This window comes from Saccopteryx leptura, chromosome 2 (assembly GCF_036850995.1).
Source record: "Saccopteryx leptura isolate mSacLep1 chromosome 2, mSacLep1_pri_phased_curated, whole genome shotgun sequence".
NCBI lineage: Eukaryota > Metazoa > Chordata > Mammalia > Chiroptera > Emballonuridae > Saccopteryx > Saccopteryx leptura.
This window is the reverse complement of record NC_089504.1, coordinates 122,365,121-122,381,267: the sequence shown is the minus strand read 5'-3', so window position 1 is coordinate 122,381,267 and position 16,147 is coordinate 122,365,121.

The window sequence follows — 16,147 nt, the reverse complement described above, 5'->3', positions numbered from 1 at the left end:
TTAATAATGTAAGAATGAGATGGCACTCGAACTCCAGGTGTGCAGGCTTTATTAGAGGAGAAAGACCTGCCGGGGCTCTTCTCCAAAAAGAAGGGCGCTGAAAACAGACTGAGGTAAAACTTTGTAGGGTTGGGGATAGCCTCGAGCAAGGGTGTGCTGGTATTTTCATTTTCTGGAATACTCTTCTTTGGGGTGATTGACCAGCTTCCTGGAATTCCTTTGTCCCAGAGGCAATTGTCCGGTTATTAAGGGTGGGGTCAGGCAGCCAAGTGGAACAGCAAAAGGGCAGTTTGGAATTCACGTATCTATCAAATAATAAGTCAGATCTCAAAGAAGTTAAATGATTTCCTTAGTCGTATAAATAGTAGATCACCAAGACTATGTTATGTCACTTGTATTTCACTTTAATACCCTTTCACCAACTTCTATGGTCATCTAAATATTATAATGATGAACTGTATTCTAACAAAACTTCACTGTTTCATTAAAAGCAGCCTTAGAGTCAATATACTAGCTCAATTATTCTATAGTATTTAATAATATAAATACATTGATTATTATAGCTTGTAAAAACACACAGATTTCTCTTCTCTGATCATGACATGATAGAAATAAAGTTCAGAAGGGTTGATCCAGGAGCAGTGGAAAGAAAATAAAATTTATTGGGTTCTCTGGGTTCTAGTCCTGACTATAACCAATAATTTTTTGACTTTGGGTAAGTCTTTTGTTTTCACATGTAAAAATTGGTCATGTCTAAAAGATAGGTGCTTCATTTGAGATTCTCAGGTAAGTGATTGGACTAGGTGATGACTGAGGTCTCTTTTAACACTGAGATTTATTTCCTGACTTGTTGGAGGGCCAGGGGCTGCCACAGTCATGGCCATTCACATACAGGTTCTCACTGGATTCTGGCAGATGGTAAAGAAACAATGGAGCCAAAAACTGATGGGTGCATGGCCAGCAGTCGCAGCCATCATGGCCACTCACATGCAGGTTCACTTTGGATTTGGACAGACAGTAAAGAAACAGTGGAGCCAAAAAAATGGTGGGCCATTCTTTTATTAAAGTCTCGCACCAGCCAATGAGCAAACGGGCAGGGAAAGCACTTCCCTTTTCATTCAGAGTTCCCAAAACCCTGATACAGTCTCTGGTTCCACAACCAGGAGAATCTTCTCCAGTATCTCTTAGAATCAATAGCCCCACCAGTCTTAGTGGAGTTCACAAAGCCCCTCAGCTCTGGTTCTCCATCTGTACACCTTCTCTTTCCCTGCCAACATGGCTTCTTCTTAAGCATTCTGCATTCTCTCTGCTCTCTCACTCTGCAAACATGCCTTCTTTCTCCTTCTCCTTCTGCTCTCTCTTTTCAAAACTTTCTGGTGCAAAAACCTCTCCTCCAGCAAACATTAGCAAAACAATGGCCCTTCCCAAGCAGGAAGGTAATTTGCAATTTCACAGACCACATATCACTGATGCTGCCTGCCCCCAGTGCAAACTATAAGCGAGTAAACATAAAAATCATATTTTACAGACTTATTTGACCAACACCTGTTTACCAGGAAATTAGTATAATATGCTCCCCTTATTGAGCCTTTTAAGAAGTTTCACTGTCAGGCCAAAGCAGAGTCTACCATCTACCCATGAAGCAGCTCTGATTGCAAGTGAGTCATTCTAGCAAAGACTGTTAGCCACGCACCAATATCCACTCACTGCTTCTTTTGGTACTAAAATCCCCTGTTGCAGGAGAGCAAAACCTCGGAGGATTGAGACTTGGATAACTTATAAGAGGAAAAAGAGAATTTATTAAGCTAGTGGAGCATTTGGGGCTATAGCTCCAAAGACAAGTGCTCCCCAAAATTAGATTTCTTACATCTTATATATCCTTTACAGGACATAAGTTCACATTCATGGGTCTCATGTTTCCTTTGTCATTAATTACATAATTTCAGGATGGGAGGGGGCTTACAGGATACCAGAGGATAATCATTTGTAAATCTCCCATTAAGTAGAAAGAAAGAGGAGAGGAAAGGGCTACTCAAATCTCCCTTCCACCTCCTATATTCCTGGCTGTTTTACCTTCTTTCACCCAGGTGTGGAGAAGGGAGGGGTCCAAGCCTCCTTCCTCCTTCTATTCAAAACCTTCTAAGTATGAAAACCTCTTTATTTACATTATAACAGCTCTTCCTAAACAGGAATATGATCGGCCATCTTGAAATTTTATAAATTACACCAAAAAAATCATATTTACAAACTCTCTCTGAATTCTTGGCCTAAATTATAAAATATTCTTGAAGCCTCTTATTTCAAGCGGGCTCTCCTTCCTCACCCCCATCCACATTTTCACTGGGTTTAAGGTTCTCCCAGTGTAGATGACAATTCCTGGCCTCCCATGCTCCTGGGCTCTGTGATTGAGTTCTGACTAATGACAAGTGAGCCAGAAGTGATGTGTACAACTTTCAGGTTTTAACCCTTAACTAGGAGGGATGTGCCCCCCACTTCGTCTTTGCCATGTCTCACTGTTGGGCAGATAAAATGTATTATGCTCACGTTGTTAAAGATGGCGCTGCCCATGTGGAGGCCGTTGTCCAGGTGATATTAATGTTTGTCTCTGTGGGCTGTGGGCAGGCAGAATTCTTGTAGCCTGGGGCTTGGTTTTGGGATTAAGCCTTTTCCACCCTTTTTAATGTGGGGTGGTACAATCCCATCATGCCCCAGATAAGTGACTTTGTATTAGAGACTTCCCTATTTTGTATATTGGATTAAAGGTTTGGATTTCTACACTATAAAATAGGGGCAGAACGGGAGCTTGCTCTCTTGGTTCCTGAGATTATCATTAGAGAAGAGAGCAGAGCAGAGAGCAGAGAAAGGCCACGTGGAGGATGTAAGATATTTTTCCCCGCTGAGAAGGAAGGAACAGGTCTCGGAACCACCAAGTGTGGTAAGTTCAAAAGGCTTTATTCAGGACAAAGCATTCCCCGGATGAGACTCAATGGCGTGCAAGATGGAGGTCAGGAAAAAATCGCACATGGAGAGACCGAGCGGGTATATTTAAAAAAAGGGTCCCTCTAGGGCAGTTGGGCTAATATGACATAGAGAAATCTTACTGGCTGACAGTCAATCACCTTTGTTTCCAAGGAGTCCTAGGAAGTTTCTTTTTGGCGCGCTTGACTGTGGGCGGTCCTAGCCAAAGTTCCCGGGCCTAGGTTCCCACGTGACCAGCTCTCTATCCACGACCTTACAGAGGAGGCCAGGAGAAGCAGCAAAGATGGCGGAGTGTTGAGTGAGAGGCCAGTTTGTGCAGTTTGTGCAGGGAGAAGGAAGGAGATGGGGAACAGAGGTGAATAAGTCTGGTGAGCTAGAAACCTTTGATTCTAGGAAACTCGGATAAGTCAGTAGCTTTGTGAGCACTGAATGTGAGTGGGTTTTGGAGCGCAGTGTGTGTTTTTACTTGCCCGCTGGGTGCAAGCTAGGATTAAAGGTAATGGCTCCATTGTTTCTTTACCGACTGTCCGAATCCAGTGCGAACCTGCATGGGCTGGGCGGCTGTAGTGGTGGCCCTGGCCCTGGCTACCGGCTACTGGCTTTACACTCACTTTCCGGGGAGAGTTGCTCTAGCCAACCTGTGTTGGACACAAAGATGGAAGCTGTGTGTTAACTATAACAGAGTTAAAATACCAGTCCTGCTTCCTTACTTCTAGATAGGCACATACATGAAAAGGGAGCTCTCACTGCATTGTGCATGTCTTCATTTTAATGGCTTCCAGTGAGTGCTGCCATGGAATAAAATGAGGAATCTTGGCAGGATGCTTCAACCTCGGATTCCTTTCAGTATGACCAAGCTTACACATGAAATTACCATTTACAAAAATAAAAAGTTTTCACTATAAACTAACACATCTCAAGTTTTATATTTCATTAAAAAAAAACCCTGCTGATTACTAAGGCCAGTAATATTTTACTTTAACATGTCCTGTAAGGTAATGATGAAATGAATCCTTATTCTTAACATATGGTAGTCAGATATACTTTTCAAATTTCCAACTTCAGTAAGCAGTCTCACACTACAGAAGCAAAGTATAATCTATAAAGATACACTAGTGTCATCAGTAATGAAGTCATCACTTTTGGGTTAAGTTGTAATAGCCACCAAGTTGTCTTTAGAAAAGTATATCTTCCAAATAAAAAACCCTTGTGATTCCTGAAATCTCAGGAACCCAAGGACTAGAAGTAACTGATATTTCTGCTAATATACTAGCAGAATTATTTACAAAATTTGCATTTTATTGATCATTTACTGCCCATCTCTCCTCCAACACTGAGCTAATTCATAAATCATTTTGTGAGTATGTAAAACCAAGCCTGATATTTAACTAGCATCTAGCTGGAGAATAAAGAACAAGCCACAGTTTGGTCACAATAATTATTCCAGATACTGCAGACTGGTTCATTCAACAATTCCAATCTCCTTCTGGCATGCCTTCTTGTAGAATGAAGGTTGGAAAATTAAAACCCACATTCCACGGAGGGTTCTGCGTGGGACCCCAGTTCTTCTAAGCCCACTCACATTCTGTAAAGTATGTGAAAACTTATACAGTGGTACCTTGAGATACAAGTTTAATTTGTTCTGTAACTGAGCTCGTAAGTCAGTCAACTCATATATTGATATAAAAAAATTTCTCCCATTTAAAATAACTGAAATAGATTTAATCTGTTTAATAGATTTAATCTGTTTCAGCCCTGTGAACATCCCCAAACCATCCTAAATTATGAAAAAAGACATTTTTTAATTAAGAAACACACTTGTATACTTTGTTAATGCATAACAAAATATATGAAATAAAAGAAAAAAGTGTTATTTAGTACTGTATTCTTACCTTGAAGACAGACGAGTGCGGCTAACAGAGGTGAATGGTGGAGGAGGGAGGGAGGGAAGAAGGGATGCAGGCACTGTAGACACGTAAACTAAGACTGCACTTTCTTAACACTAAATGTAAACTAAAACTGCATTTTCTTTACTTTAAACAAAATTAAAACTGCACTTTCTTTACTTAAAATGAAACCACAAAAATTTAATTGTAAAAAAAATGCACTTTCTTAACTTTAAACTTAACCTAAGTTTAACATTATGTATTTTTCATTTAATCATCATCTGTTTTTGCCTTTTTGGCTGCACTTTCGGCACTTTCACTTGCAGGACTTTTGAATAAAAATCTACTCAAAGAGGTTTGCTTTTGCCTGTTTTTTAAAATGTTACGTGAATGTGACAAACAAGTGTCATTAAAAAATGCTGAAGCACGACCAGTTGAAACTATTTCTGGGTGTTTCTTTTCAATGAAACTTGAAAGCTTCTCCCTAATGGCCAGAGTGTCTTTAATTTCACTGTAGAAATCATTTGCTCTGACTCTCCCTCCTCCTCACTACTAATTTCTTGCAGAAGCTCCGCATGTTGCATCATCTGTATGTAGCTCCTTCAACTCCTTAGTTGAGAGTTCCTCCTCATGTTCCTCGACGAGCTCGTTTATGTCACCCACATCTACCTCCAGACCCATCGACTTTCCGAGGGACACAATCTCCTCAAACACTTCTACCTTGGTCTCAGTCTCTGGTTCGAATCCTTTGAAGTCCCTATCTGCAACAACATCAGGCCGTAACTTTTTCCATGCTGAGTTCAAGGTTCTTCTTGAAACCTCTTGCCATGCCAAGTCAATAATGTGTAAACATATCACGATGTTGTAGTGATCTTTTTAAAACTCTTGAAGGGTTAGATGTGTATTCTCAGTCACCTCAAATCAGCGGCGGAACAAGTGCTTTGTGTAAAGCTTTTTAAAGTTGGAAATGACCTGCTGATCCATAGGTTGCAAGATTGAAGTCATGTTGGGTGGGAGATAGAGGACTTTCATGAATTTGAACTCATCTTCAAGGCCAGATGGGTGGCTGGAGCATTTTCAAGGATTAGTAATGCTTTCATCAGAAGTTTATTTTCTTGAAGATATTTCTTCACTGCAGGACCAAAGACAAGATTTACCCATTCAATAAAAAACTGCCACGTAACCCATGCCCTAGCATTGGCGCGCAACATACCCTGCAGTTTTTCTTTAAGAATCTTGTGAGTCTTAAAGGCTCGAGGATTTTCAGAATGATACACTAGCAGTGGCTTTACTCTACAGTCACCGCTAGCATTTGCACACAATGCAAGGGTCAGACGGTCCTTCATGGGTTTATGGCCTGGCAGCTTCTTCTCCTCTGCAGTGATGAAAGTCCACTGGGGCATTTTTTCCCAAAACAATCCTGTTTCGTCATAGTTGAACACTTGTTGGGAGATGTAGCCTTCCTTTGCGGTAAGCGTAGCAAAACATGTAATGTACTCTTCAGCTGCCTTAACGTCAGCACTCACAGCTTCACCATGCCTCACCACTGAGTGGATGCCAGATCTCTTCTTGAAATTTTCAAACCAGCCGTGACTTGCCTTAAACATATCTTCTGCTGCCTCTTTTGAGGTTGATGGTTCTTTCTTCTTCAAGTCGCCGTAAATAATACATGCCTTTTCGCATATTACAGTCTCTGTCACTGCATCTCCTGTCAGCTCTTTCTCTTTCACCCACACCAGCAGAAGCTTCTCCATTTCTTCTTGGATATTTGTCCTTAATTGAGACAAAACTGTAGTTCTTTTTGCTGGATTTGCACTTTTGATGGCATCCTTTCGTTTAAGGATGGTACAAATTGTATTGATAGATGTATTGTGGTCGTACAGCCTTGCCAGTTCAATCACTTGTACACCATACTTATGTTTTTCTATTATTTCTTGCTTTATTTCTATCAACATCATTCTCATCATTCTCTTCTTCTTCTCACCACTGTCCTTTACACTCACTTTCTTCGGCCCCATGATAGCACACAAAAAAAGTTAGTAAAAAATGCAAAATGATGCAAGAACAAGTACAGTGCACGAGATTCAACTCAATTCTATGGGTAACACGTGAGAAAGAACGAGATACTGGTGTTGTGCTGCCAATACTAGACCTGTGCACCAAGGCGCCAACTAGCAGCAGCTTCCCAAATCATGACTGGTATCTCGAAATTTCACTAAGATCTCAAACAAAAATATGGACTGAGTCACAGTTTGTATCTTTAAAAAAAATTGTATGTTGGTCTGCTCGTATCTCAAGGTACCACTGTATTAAGTCTTTTTGTTTACACTAGCTACTGTAACTTCAATCGATTTTTGCAACTCATAATTCTGTTACAGTGACATTTAATTCTCTCTTTAAAGACTAAAGACATGAGGAGGTTCATAAAAAAAATTTTATGGCTATCTTCTTACCATTGACACATTTCACATTAATTATTTTGTTAAGGGAAAGAGAAGGAAGCACCAGTCAGGAGGCAAGATCTCGGGAGATGTGAGTGCTAATCAGACTGACTCAGAAGCCATCTGTGGAGACATGTAGTCATTTTCACACTGGTCTCAGTGTGAAAGCCAGCACTGAAAGACAACAGAGAGCAACTGAGCTTTGGATGTGTATTTTGAATGTGTATTATATATTTCTAGAGGTTACAGGATTAAGCCAAAGGAGCGATAGTCATTGGAAACTGTTGACAGAGGAGTTGTTAAACCTGCTTCATATAGGTTGATAGTTCTCAAAGTGTGGTCCCCAACCAGCAGTGTCAGCATCACTTGGAAACTTCTTGGAAATAGGAAATTTTGCACACGTACTCCCATGTCAGACCTATTGAATTAGAAATTCAGGGTTCAATCCCCCCTTCTGTTTTAGCAAAGCCTTCAGATGATTCTGATGCACATTCAAATTTGAGGACCACTGGTGTAGGTGGCCCAACCCTAGTTGAGGTTAAATGGAGATTAACAAAAATAGTGTTAGGCTGAGAAAAGACAACTGAAAAAATAAATCTTTGATTTAAAAGGAAGTATATATTAAGCTCTGGCTATGTAGCTCAATTGGTTAAAGCATTGTTCCAATATGCCAGGGTTGCGGGTTCAAATCCTCAGTCAGGGCACCTATAAGAATCAACCAATAAATGCGTAAATAAGTGGAACAACAAATCAATGTTCTTTCTCTCTTTCTCTTCTTTCCTCACTCTCTAAAATTGATAAATAAAAAATAAATAAACTGCTCACAAAAATTAAGGGATATTTTATCACTTCATATTCATTTTGAAATATCCCCTAATTTTTGTGAGCAGTATAATAAAAGAAGTACATGTTAGAAGTAGAATATAAATGTAAATCTTTTCCCACATAAAATGAAAAAAATGTTAGTAAAAAAAGCATTGTCCTGGGAATCTAAATCATTGGATTTGAATTTTTAACTAATAATTAAGTAACTTTGAACTAATCACTTAACTTTTCTGGTATTCCATTTTCTTGTTTGTAAAATGAAGAAATGGGATAAGATGTTCTTTAAAAGTCACAATTCTATTTTCTATTAGTTCTGGGCAAAATTAACACTATCATTATTTGTTACCATCATATTATTTCTTAAGTATCATTCCCTTTCTGTAGAAACCTGATAGAAATTTCCCAACATTCTACTTCTCTACTAGGAGCAGTAACTGAAAGAAAAATACTGGAAGATGCATGTTGTTCTCTACCTTAAGTCAATAGTCCAGGAGTATATGGCAGCTTAATTCAGGACACGTAAAATCCCCTTGGGATCTGAAAGGCCAATGTGACATTTAAAATACATTGGAATCTTACCAATATACTGGAAATATGTACAAATTACTTATATGTGTCTTTATAGTATTGATGATTTTTATCACACATGACACTTGAATGTTAAAAAGTAGATTTTCACACTTCTAGACACTGTGTGTATTAATTAAATGCTTCATTTTATTTCCAAAGGTATTTTTAATGTTCATTTTATTGATTTTAGAGAGAGGAAGGGAGAGAGTAGGAGAGAGGCAGGAGTATCTGTCCCTGCATGTACCTGACTGGGGGTCAAACTGGCAACCTCTGCTCTCTGGGACAATGCTCTAACCAACCAACCTATCCTGCCAGGGCTATTTCCAAAATATAAGATTTGAGACTCACTGGCTTTCAGACTCAGGCAGGTAGTAATTACATTTGGGAAAACTACAAAAACTACAACCTTTAACAATGTAGAAATATTGCAATATTGAGAAAAGATTGTGTCCATTTTGTGAACTTGGAAACTAGAGAGGAAAAAAGACACCTGGGTAATTAAAGTTTGTATGCATGAAAGAAGGAGGGCGCGGCCTACCTATGCAGCAACGGGACCAAGAGCTGATCAGTCAATAAATTTGTTGAAGGTGGCAATGCAAACACATTGCACAGCTATGAAATCATAAATTAATATCTAATGCTAGAGGAAGGATTAGCAAAAATATGTCCTTTAAAACTGAGATTATATCTTCCTTTTTATCATCTATCTTGACAGATAGTAGGTACTTAGTAAATATTTGAGATTGAATGAATGAATAAAGATTGTGAATGAGAATATTTTAATTTGTATATAATCACAAAAAAATCAATAAGTTTTAGCTGTTTCAAGTAGAAACAACTTGCTTTATTTTTAATGACCCTAAAATATATTATCTTCTTTCAAATTCTTGAAGTGCCAAGGTTTTGGGAATGAAAGTTTTGTGCAACTATTATGTTGAACCTTACAAAATTACAGAGATTCACTGGATTGGTCTTATAAAAATGTCAAATTCAAATAGTCCAATCTAATTTTTTTTTTTTTTTTTTTGGTCCAGGAGGCATCATCTACATTTTAAAACACTGACTAGCAATGTCTTTGTAAACACTGAGTCAGAGAAAGTTAATCCTGGCATCCAAAGAGCTAGAGCCAGTATATGTTATGAAAACCTGTGACTGCCAATTATATGCAGGTATTATGTCAGAGTATAAATCTTCTTTAAAAAATAAAAGAAAATGTTATTCCAGAGGTATTAGAATTAAACATTTTTTTTATACAGACAGAGTCAGAGAGAGGGATAGATAGGAACAGATAGAAACAGAGAGAGATTAGAAGCATCAATCATCAGTTTTTCGTTGCGACACCTTAGTTGTTCATTGATTGCTTTCTCATATGTGCCTTGACCGCGGGCCTTCAGAGACCAGGTAACCCCTTGCTCAAGCCAGTGACCTTGGGTCCAAGCTGGTGAGCTTTGCTCAAACCAGATGAGCCTGTGCTCAAGCTGGTGACCTTGGGTTCTCAAACCTGGGTCCTCCACATCCCAATCCGATGCTCTATCCACTGCACCACCGCCTTGTCAGGCAAATTAAACACTTTAAAAAGAGTCTTTAAATAGGTTTTAATATTGGATAGTAGTGATGGTTGTATAACCCAGTAAATGTGCTAAAAACCACTAAATTGTACACTTCAAAAAGATGAATTTTATGGCATATTTATTATATGGCAATAAATGCATTTTTTTAAAAACTAGAAGAGACTGGAATTACAAGGAATTGAAATACAAATGCACTATGTGGACCATCCTCCAGCTCTGAGGAGGAAGAGGAGGAGGAGGAGCAGGAGGAGAAGGAGGAGCAAGAGTGCCTCACTGTCCAACCCCAGACGTCTAGCCAACCTTCACAGTATCATCTTCGGGAAGACTGCATGTTGCAGCTCACATGCATGTTTCTTGCCAAGCCATGAAAGTAAATATACATATAGTATTAATAACCCCTGGTATTTTCAGCATAATTCTTAAATTCTGGAAGAGGATCCCCTGAACATTCCTAAATTAAAGCATGGGAGAACTACCATCTTTGCAAAATGCCAGTTGAGTCTTTGTAGGAAAGCTTTTTCCCAAATCCGCTTGTTCCAGTCAAGCTGATATGGCTGGTTCCAGGACACAGAATAAACGTAGATAGTTACCTTAAGCGACAATTCTTAACCTAGGGAGAGAAGAGGTCAGGAGTCCCAGATGAAAGGCCAAACACTCAAGGAAATGTATATATGCACCGTCTCAGTTCTACAGAAAACATCAAGGGCCTAAGGGCTTTGCATCTCTACCATGGACTATATTAGGAATCTTTGGTCTATGTTCTGTATAGGATATCTGTGTTGCATTTTATTAGAGTATTTTAGTAAAGCTTAACATTGAAACTAAATACTAGAGTCTTAGAAAGGCTCTAAAGAGACCATCCTTTTTCTTTTCTATAACAAATAATTTCTTGACTAGAAGTCACAGTGGCTGCTACTGGGATGCAAACAGTGCTGGACAATGGGAGGAAGAGCCCAGTAGACTGAAATCATAATTACTGCAGGTTTTAATGTTCTCTGGCATCTCTCTACCCTTTTTTTTTCTGTCCACTTGACATCACATATATTATTCAATTCAGTGTTTCTTTGACATTGCATTTTACCCCAATACCTACACAGGCATATATAGTTTACAATTTCTATAGAAGACCTATTTTTAATAATAGTCATTTCCATCAATTATCACTAACAATTACAATCTGTAGCAGCAGACTTCTGAAAAGAACAGGAACTCAGTCATTTCCCACAAATTATATTACTTGGCTTTGACCATGCTGAGTAAGAATCTCAAGACAAAGTTTTGAATATATCTTAAAAGCATCTCTCTCTTACCCTAGAGATGGAATCAAAAGTGGCAAGAAATTATTAAGCACCTATTGTACTCTCAGCCTTCCATTTAAACTGCAAGAAGAACACAAAGAAAAAATAGCTCCTTCCTTCAAAGAGCTCACTATTCATTGAAAAGACAAGACGGACAAATATAAGGCAATGAGAAAAGTGTTCACCTTCAAAATAAGACTGCATTTGAACATCAAGAAAACAACATCCACGACTACAAAAGAAACACACTTTCACTCAGACAATGACTAAACTAAAATTGTTAAAGATTTTGTTTACCTTGGTTCATTTATCAACTCAAAAGGGACTGTAGCCTGGAAATCAAGAGGAGGCTAAAACTCAGAAGGGCAGCAATGGAAAAATTAGAAAAGATCACCAAGGGCAAAGATGTGTCATTAGAGACCAAGGCTAAAGTCACTCACATCCTTGTATTCTCAGTTACTATGAATGGATACAAAGGTTGTACAAAGAAAATGATTGATAGAAAAAGAAAACTGATTCATGTGAAATACTGTGTTGGAGGAGAAAGGAGAGTTGTGTGGATAACCTGGACACTGGAGAGATAAACAAGTGGGTTGTAGAGCAAATAAAGCTTGAACCAGGGAGGCAAAAATGATAAAACTGAAGCTGTCCTACCTTGGGGACATCACAAGAAGGCAGGATTCTCCAGAAGAGATAATAATGCTGGGGAAAAATGGATAAAGAAGGCAGCAAGAAAAGAGGAAGACCAAATATGAGACTCCATAAAAGAAGCCATAGGCATGAGTCTATACTAGCTGAGCAGGGCTGTTGAAGACAGGACATCATGGACGTCACTCATTTATAGAGTCACCAGGAGTAAGAGCTGATAACATACACATTCACATTTATAAATCTTTTATGAAATGTTTTTTAAAATGATTAATGAAAATGTTTCAAATAGAGAGGTGTTCTATGTTCCAGCATCAGAGTTGCCTATACTAAAAACTAAGGACTTTATGAATGCTGCATTTAAATAGCAAAATTCAGCAGTGTTGGGGGGCAAGGGGAAATGACATGTCAACAACCACCAATTAGCATTTACTTCCTGGCAAGCTACACAACTCCATGCTATATAATATATACCTTAAAAATTAAGATGTCATGGCTTTTCTACATAAGTCACTTATAATCCATGTTTATGTTTCCCAACTGATAAGAGAGAAAAGGTTGCTTTTATTTTTCTACTTGAAGTTCCAACAGGAAGTGTCAAAGGAGAAATCTGTTTTTGCAAGATTCAGCAGACACAGAAACATTTCCATCAAAAATATAGCAAGTAGGACGGCTCTCCTGAGATTTCTAACCTAATTAGTGAAATGAAAACATCTTTCAGATATTCCTTTGAACGTGTGTTTGGAGATGATAAAAAAAAAATCATTGAATGTATTTCTCCTTTGCTATCTATGGAACACAGGCTGTGTCACTTGAGGTAAAAGGAGACTGACAAAAAATAAATTTGTGGGTCATTTAGAAAGAGTGCAAGGCTGGAATGAAAATGAAGGAGACTAGACAAATTCTCAGACTCCAAAGCTATTCTCGTGTTAGATATATTAACATCTAATGGTTTTTATCCCTAAATCAAACTGCAATAAGACTAAGTGGGCAGTTATAAGAATGAATGAAGTTAGTTGAATCCAACAGGATTTTACTGAAAAGGGATTTTGTGTGATAACAACCCAGTCTAGAACACAGTCAATCAGTGATGTCACATGAAGGAGTGGCACCTTGAATCCAGTGCACACTTTGCTCGTAGCTGCCAGCTCTAAACTGTCCTCCAGACAGCCAGGCCCACGTTTGCATATCAAGCATTATGAGATCACACGCCATGGACAATAGTATTGGAATATGTGTCTTTGTTTTACTGTGCAGCATATAAACATGCATATAGGAAAATACATAAAATACACATGTACTCTTTGACAATTATTTAGAACAAGTAGTCCAATCCAGGTCAAGAAGTAGAATATCATCAGCCCTCTGCTGTCTACCTCTTTCCCCAGAAATAACCACTGTCTTCACCTATCTATGTTCATCATTTTCCTGCTTTTCTTTATAGTGTTCCTATGTAATATATATTATTAAACAACAGCGTTTAGTTTTGTCTGCTTTTTAATTTTACAGGAACAGAATCATAATGTAGGGGGGTTTTATGCCATAATTCCTTTATTAACTTTACGATCATGACAATTGCCATGATGTTGTCTGTAACAGCCATTTGTTCATTCACATTACTGTTTATATTCCAATTTTCCATTATCCTGGGGCTCATAAGCAAGCATATCTTCAGGAGCGTATTCTTGAAATCACTGGGCCATATGGCATATATATCTTCAGTTTTCCTCAATAGTGCCAAGCTTTCTTTCAATGGGATATTTTTTTAATTTTTAACTTATTGATTTTAGAGAGAGAGGAAGGGAGAGAGAGGGAGAGAAAAAAGACATCAATCTGTTGTTCCATTCATGCATTCATTGGTCGAGTCTTGTGTGTGTCCTGACTAGGGGTCGAGTCCGAAACCTTGGCATACAAGGACAATGCTCCAATCAATGGAGCTATCAGGCCAGGACTCTTTCTATGTGATTTTATATCCTAATTTTAGCCAATCTGGTCAATCTGTTATTGTCCTTTTAATTTTTTATTTTTCTAATTGCTGATGAAGTTGAGTATCTTTTCCTATGTCTACTGACCTTCATCGTCTCTTAATTTTATAATCAACATTTCCCCAGCTGGGAATTTTTTTGTATGCCACATTCTTATACAACAATAAGCCTGATCTTTTCTTTTTAGTCAATTTAGAATATTTCCATTGTTAAGATTATAAAACTATATATCGACCTGTGCTTCAGTTCTCATAAGTCATTGAAGCAGCAAAGGGTGGAACGCTTTTCTGTTATATCTACCACTTGATGTTATAAAGAAAGTTTTGTAAAACCCATCCTATATCTAGTCCTTAGGCTAATCATGGTGAAGTTGTACAAGGATAAAAGACAAAACTTGAACTCTTTTTGCCACAGAAAGAAGCCTGTTTTGTACAAAAACTGAGGCCTTATGATCCATCAAGGCCGAGCGTTATGATAGTAGCTGATTGAATTGGTTTCTGTGTTCTGAGTGGTGTTTTGGACTTTGATATTTGGGGTAACACTAGGATTCTCTCGTCTTCTAACTGAAAGAGCCCTGTAATTTCAGAGCAGGGAAGATGTAATATGCTATTGTGTATCTTCTAGACGCATTCATTAGCTAGTTACCTCACGTGCCCCAGTGGTCAAGGGCAGGCTGCACTGTCACTGATAAAGAGTGCTTTCTGAAAGAGTCTCTGTTCCACACAAATGGAGCCTGTGTGCTCCCATAACCTCGGGTGTGCAGAACAGAGAGCTGCCCTGTGCCTGCTGTTAATCTTTTAATCCTCTTAAATCATTTGGTTTATTGTCTTCATCAACCTGTTTCCATTGTCTCGGTATTATTATAAAGCAAAAAAGAAAATCTTTTAAGCAAGATCTGGAAAATATATTAATGAAGAAAAATGTAAACTGCTAATTTTGGTGACCATAAACTTAAATGAAACTGTGTTTCCATTTCTTTCTCAAATTGTATAAATATGCATCCATTTTCTAGTTTTTTATGTCTTGTGAAAAAGAATTTCTAAGACCTATGCACAAAGTAAATATGCTTTCAAAGTAGACAATTACAGAAGAGGCAATACACGTAAACCTATTCAAAAATGAACCATTCCCCAGAAAGCAAAGAAACTCTTCAGACATCCATCTTCTTTAGCTTTTTGTTTATTTGGCTTTTTTCCGGTTCTTTTCAGAGTGAAGACAAGACTTCCCAGGGTGTACTAAATTCAACATATGAAGGAAGAATAATTTGTGTGAAATGTGATGTAAAAACAGCTAACCAATTGTCACTTAGATGAATATAAAACTAATTGTTTACCCGAATTGATAATAAATTCAGTGACAACAATCGCTTCATCCGGCTATTGGCCTAATATCTTCAAAAACCATATTCAAGGAGTAGAAAAATAGAATGGCTTTAGGTATGCTAACATATTACTTGTCTGAGGAGACTGCACATGGTAATTTTCCTAAACGGGTAACTACTCCAAGATTTCTGGCCAGCATTTCTGACAAGAAAAGTTTTACTCTATTTTATATCATAATATATCAGAATATTCTTTTTACTGAAATGCATTTTACAATTATGGTAGACATTATATTTCATGTAATATCTCTAATATCTAGCATAGTGGTAAGGACTTGCTAAACAATCAAATGTTTGTTGAATAAATCAATGAAACCTTTTTATGGCCTAAAATTTACTTTGTTTTGAGGGTTTAATTTGAAAAGTACGGTATACAGATTATTTTTAAACAAGAGCATATAATATTTCCAGTTTAGTCAGGTTAAATTTTTGCACCCAAAATGAAACTAAAAACAGAACAAGACAACCTCTCAACTTTCTCTCCAAAACCAAGCATGATCAGTACATTTTAATATGAAAATGATCAGCAGATCAACAAGCCAATCAGTATATTTTTTTTTTTT